Source organism: Schistocerca americana, chromosome 6 (assembly GCF_021461395.2).
Source record: "Schistocerca americana isolate TAMUIC-IGC-003095 chromosome 6, iqSchAmer2.1, whole genome shotgun sequence".
Lineage (NCBI taxonomy): Eukaryota > Metazoa > Arthropoda > Insecta > Orthoptera > Acrididae > Schistocerca > Schistocerca americana.
In genome coordinates, this window is record NC_060124.1 from 513826167 (window position 1) to 513832185 (window position 6019).

Consider the following 6019-nt stretch of genomic DNA (forward strand, 5'->3'; position numbering starts at 1 on the left):
CACTGGCGCCTCATTATATGAATATCTTTTATTGTGGTTAACATTCTCAAAGACTCGATACTCTATCCCAAGGAAGACTCACCAGTACATTTCCCATCCGATAATTGTTTTACTACAAATTTATCATCAGCATATGATCACTACCTTCTGCAACTGTTAGCTTATTCCTATTACACATTGTTGTCCTTTTTTAGATTTTATTACGCAAATCCAGATTTGCAGCTAGTAGCTACTAGCCACAAATCTGGATTTGCGTAATAAAATCTAAGAAACGATGACTGACTGCTGCACTCTATAATTTATAAATCTAAAAATATGCCTGTAACACAGCCATCTTCATCATGAGATTCAGGTACCACTTTTGGGGAGTCAGTAACGGCTGATACAGTACACTGGCCTGTCATGACTCACTGGAACTAGGAGAATGTCTCGACTGAATGCATTCTGGTGATCATGACTGGTTGTGATAGTTGCACAAATGAATCTTTAAACAAAATGACTGAGCTTTTTATGCACAACATTGTCCTCAGAACATCGAGTTACTTAACTGTCTCCTTGCTTTACTACCAACACAACAGTTGTTAACAGTGCTATTTTCAGGAGAAGCTAGTTGTCCTTGAAGCTTACTGGGAAGTGAATAAGTTCCGTATTTTTTTACCAAGACTGATGTTTCCCTAAAAGAATATATTATTACTATTTGAGTAACTTGAAAATTGGCCAACATTACAATTACCATACATCACATTTCTATTTCATGAATATATCTTTTGTATGCTGTATTGCAGCTACAAATTGTATAAAATGCATTGTAATGATACGCTCGCCATACAAAGAAATTAGTCAGCCCTAGAGAAATCATTACAAGCATCATTTAATACCATTTAATTCTGCCTCTGGACCTCATAAGCATCTGGATTTGCTTAGGAAATGAAGCCACAAGTTTGTGCATGTATATCACATCCAGATTAAGCCATTCACTGAGGATTTGGCTGCACAATTCCACCAAATTGGTGTTTTACCTGTTGTTCCAACATATCCCACAAATTTTATATGGGGTTCAAAGCATGTGATTTTGTAGGTGAGTTGAGTGGTGGGGAAGTGTTCAGAAAGCGAGTCACATATTCTTCCAGTCTGATGAACTTTCCTGTTACAGTCTTGAAAAATAGGGATGAGCACAGGCCTCGTTCATAGTGTTCGTGCATGTAGTTCCTGACAGACCTTGGTTCCATGCCTGCAGCAGTTACTGTATGCTTTGGAAGCGATTTTGACTCACAGGCCATGAAACATGTCTCTAGTCCCTCTCAGTCAGCATCTTTCTTTAATCATGATTCTGAGGTCGTGTTTTGGGGTCAAGTGTGTTACACAAACGCTTAAATGCACACTGAACAGTACACCACGAAACACAGACATACACAGCAACTTCACACCATGTAAGGTCGTGGGGCATGACCAAATAAGATTTCCCGTATTTGCCACTCTGTCACGTCCTTACAATTCGCTTGACACACTGATGTCTCAGTGACTGCTACTGGTCAAATGCCTAATGCTCACATAAATACAGTGCACATGCAGTTGAAATATGGTTCTACTGCTGTACCACCCGTAAAAACTTAACAGTTCATCTATGCGTCTGCAATGGGGTAGCTCATTTTTTGTGCAATGATCTTAACCACCAGAACTGCTTCTTTTAATCACACTATTATCATTACAGATTGACCCAGTTATGATCCTAGCAAACAAAGCTGTAACAGAAAGAAACCATTTTGTTACAGTGACCACTGAAGATGCTTCAGAACAAAGCAAAACGCGTTTGATCTTAATAAGATTTTCATTACAGTTGCAAAAGAGGGCATTTAACCATACAAGAAACAAGGACCACGTAAACAAAAATTAAAATAACCTCTCCATTTTAGTTTGCATCTTCGAGAACATCAGCACACTACAATAGACATAAATACTAATTTTTCAATTCTTCATAAAGCCGAAAGAGAAAGCTACTTGAGCATTTAGGAGGAAATAGAAATCTACCAGTAGATCGATCTGATCTAGAATGGGGGTAGTCTCCACATGACTCGTTTTTGTTTGTGGCACGTTCTTCAATCTTTCGGTAGCTGTTGTAGTCCCCACGTTCTAGTAGTACCGTAAAGGTAGTAGTAGTAGTTTATTCATCCAGAGACAATGTACATTGCATGGATTTCGTCAAAACATACATTATAAAGGGTGAAAATACTCCACACAATACAAATGTGCATAGTAGACTACACAACATCAGATCACATTGAAATAGCATGTACAACTTTGATTAATTACATTAATGTATGAGAAAGACTTTTTACATGGAATACACAATTAATATTTAAATATGACACATAATAATTCTAACACTTTTTGTACATATTGTTTATTTAGATCACAGCAACAGTAAGATAAAAATTACTATTGGCACAGAGTACATAAATCTAATTGTTTTGTATGAAGCTATTCCAGGTATTCGTTTAAACTATAATAGCTGTTGGTCATTAAAAATTTGAATACTGCTTCTTTAAATGAAAACAATTTTTTTATTTCTTTTATCTTTACTGTTAGTTTGTTATACAATCTACTTCTTTGTATGTTTGTTTGTTTCTGCGCCAAAGCCTTGTTAACTCTTTTAATATTTATGTCATTGCACTTTCTTGTGTTATAAGTATGTAGATTCGAGTTGGATTGGAAATTGTCAATATTTCTTTTTACATTAATTACGCTTTTTTGTATATAGAGGCACGGTAGGGGTAAAATATTTAGCTGTTGAAATAATTGCTTTGAAGGAGTTAGCCTTGAACTGTTAGTAATTATTCTAACAGCTCATTTTTGTAGAGCGAAGATGGTTTTGAGATTTTTCTTATTATGACCTCAGAAGGTGAGGCCATAGGTAATAGCAGAATGTATATAAGAAAAGTAAACAGTTCTGCTACATTCCCTACTACACACAAAGCTAATAACACATAATGCAAAGCAAGCAGAGCTTAACTTATGAGAGAGATACAGGATGTGAGATTTCCGGTCTAAATTTTCGTCTATATGTACACCAAAGAATATTGTGGTAGCAACTCTCGCTATTTCTTTATTTTGTATTCTGAGACCCAGATCAGAGTGTGACTTTGTTTTCCTGTAATGGATATAATTAGTTTTAGAGATATTTATGGTTAATTTGTTCATTTAAAACCAATTTTGCAAATATTCTATAACTCTGGTTGCAGATGTTGGCAATACCTGGTTTATGTCAGTTACTACAATGTTAGTGTCATCCAAAAACAGGGTGAATACCACTTACTGGAATTTTGATATCATCTATGTAAAGAAGAAATAGGAGAGGTCCTAGAACACTCCCCTGTGGTACTCCAATTGGCACAGTCTGAATATCCGATCCGTAAACAATACTTTGGTTTTTACTGTTTGTTGTTGCAATTTCTACTACCTGTTACCTATTATATATGGAGATATGACTGAAACACCTTTTTTGACACTCCTTGTATACCGACATATTCTAATTTGTCTAGCAGGATATCATGTTGGACAGTATCATTACTTCATGTTTACACATAATTGATTGTAAGGTAAGAATTTTACTTATTCTTATAAAATCATCTTTGCTTGTGGAAGTGTGAAGAATTGCAGTTGGTTGAAACATAAAATTTATAATTACCATTTATTACAGATGCTAAGTGCTACGTGTAATAATAATTGTATTGGGTAAATATCAAAAAATCTACGTCCTGTAGAAACCTCTTCAAAGAACTGGGTATACTAACTACCGCCTCTCAGTATATTTACTCCTTAATGAAATTTGTCGTAAATAATTTATCTCTTTTTCCAACAAACAACTCAGTTCATACATACAATACCAGGAACAAAAATGATCTACACAAGGACTTAAAAGCACTTACTTTAGTTCAAAAAGAGGTCCACTGCTCAGGAACACTAATCTTCAATAATTTGCCAGCAAACATAAAAAAATTTGTTAGCCTAAAAATAAAGATCGGTTTAAAAGGAGCCTGGAAGACTTACTAGTGGCCAACTCCTACTCCATTGACGAAATTTTTAATAGAAACAAATGATGTATTGTATTTATTCATACTATTAGTATTGTTATTTCAGTTTAAAAAATTGACATGTTCCACATCCACGAGGATCTCCTCAGCACGGATCTATGGAACGAAAAACTAATGTAATCTTGGTGAAGCCGTGGATTTTACGACGACACGGTAAAAGCATTCAACAAAACTTCTTACGTGAGCTTACAGTGGAAGACGTCAAGTGGTACATAAATTACTTAAGAATGGATGAGCATACATTCCTGTATGTGCTCAGTGAAGTGTATCCTCATATCACAGAGCACAATATTCACTTAAGAGCTGCTACATCTTCAGAAGACAGGCTCACTGTAACACTCCGATTCCTTGCTACATGAGAGAGTTATGTTATGTTATGTTAGGTTAGGTTAGGTCAGGTCTCGTGTCGTCTCCAATCTTCTTATTTTATTTTTTTATTCAGAGTGCCTCACGTTGTAAAGCACCTCATCAGCTTCATACATCTCTATTAATTTTGTAGTTTGTCGGCACACACCAATTGTATTTACCGGCAATGTTTATAAAAACCATGGAGGTTTACCTCCATGATAAAAACACTACAGACGACAGAATACACTGCTGACTGCAGCGATGCTAGCGCTCCATGTGGTAACATGTCACATTGCAATGAACAAAAGACAAGCGATTTCTTTGATCAAATCTACAGCGTGGGACGAAGTTCCTATTACACCATCAAATATCTTTGACAAAGATATTTGACAAAGAAATTTGATAGTGTACCTCCATGGTAATACCGGCCTACCAATCTCAAACTGCCTCAATTGCGCATGCGTGGCTCCATGAGAGTTGCAACCGTCAGAACGCGTATTTCACAGTTCACATCTTCGTTGTTTCATCTTTGGCCTGTGGCCACCCGTCGGAATTTGCTCGCTTTGCATTGTTCAATGTCAAACATTTCCGATTTCAGTCGTGCAACACTACACCTGGCACATATTTTTGTCATGCTTATCACTACTCGTTTCGAGAAAATATTCTCATTGTGAAGTGCAAATATTTACATATGTATCATGCCTGACGTTGATGTGTCTTGTGCTCTCTTGCACTGTACTGTCATTTTTTTTGAGGTTATAAGGTACTGTGCCTCCTCCATTATACAGGAAAGGAAACCACCCAAAATGTGAAATTTCATGGACTGTGTCAGTGATGGTTTGCGTGTATGTGTGCTTTTCTGCTTAATGGAGGAGATATACTAAGACGACCACAGCGCAAGAGGGCAGCACAACACTCAAAATATTGATATAGACAGATAGGTATATAGAAATTTTCGAAGCGCGTCCTGCTTAGCAAGAAAAAAGTACGTAAGTGGCACACTGTTTCATTACTTAAATAAAGAATGACACAATTGCAGCCTTTCCAAAAATCATCGATTGTGACGACTGTCGAACGTTTCTGCGCCTCACTTGTGGTCGTCACTTATTGGGGGAACAGTGATACAAAATGTTAACTGAAGTAGTTCGGACATATTCCTGACACCACTTTCCGTGATCAACATCCTGTTTTGTTTTACAAGTTTTGTTTATAATGGCAAATTTGATGAGCTTCTGTCATTGATTTTGACAAATTTTGCTGCTGGCTGACAGTATATAGCAGATAATTAGCGCCAAATCAATAAAATATTATGTAGGAAATGCCGATACATTTCAAATGTTGGAAATTACATTTAGGGACCGCTTGAAAATGAACCATGCTCGTTACCGGTAACAATAAATAAAAAAAAGTAAAAAGGCAGCTCTGGTGGAATATATAAATTTTATACATTTCTGTTTAAGTTGTTTAAATTGCTGGTGATATTTTCCGCTCACATATCCACTATAGATACTTGTATTTCGTTAGTAATACACGTTCGTTCTTACAGAAGTATCCAGATACACTGTAATAGGGTTGTGTGC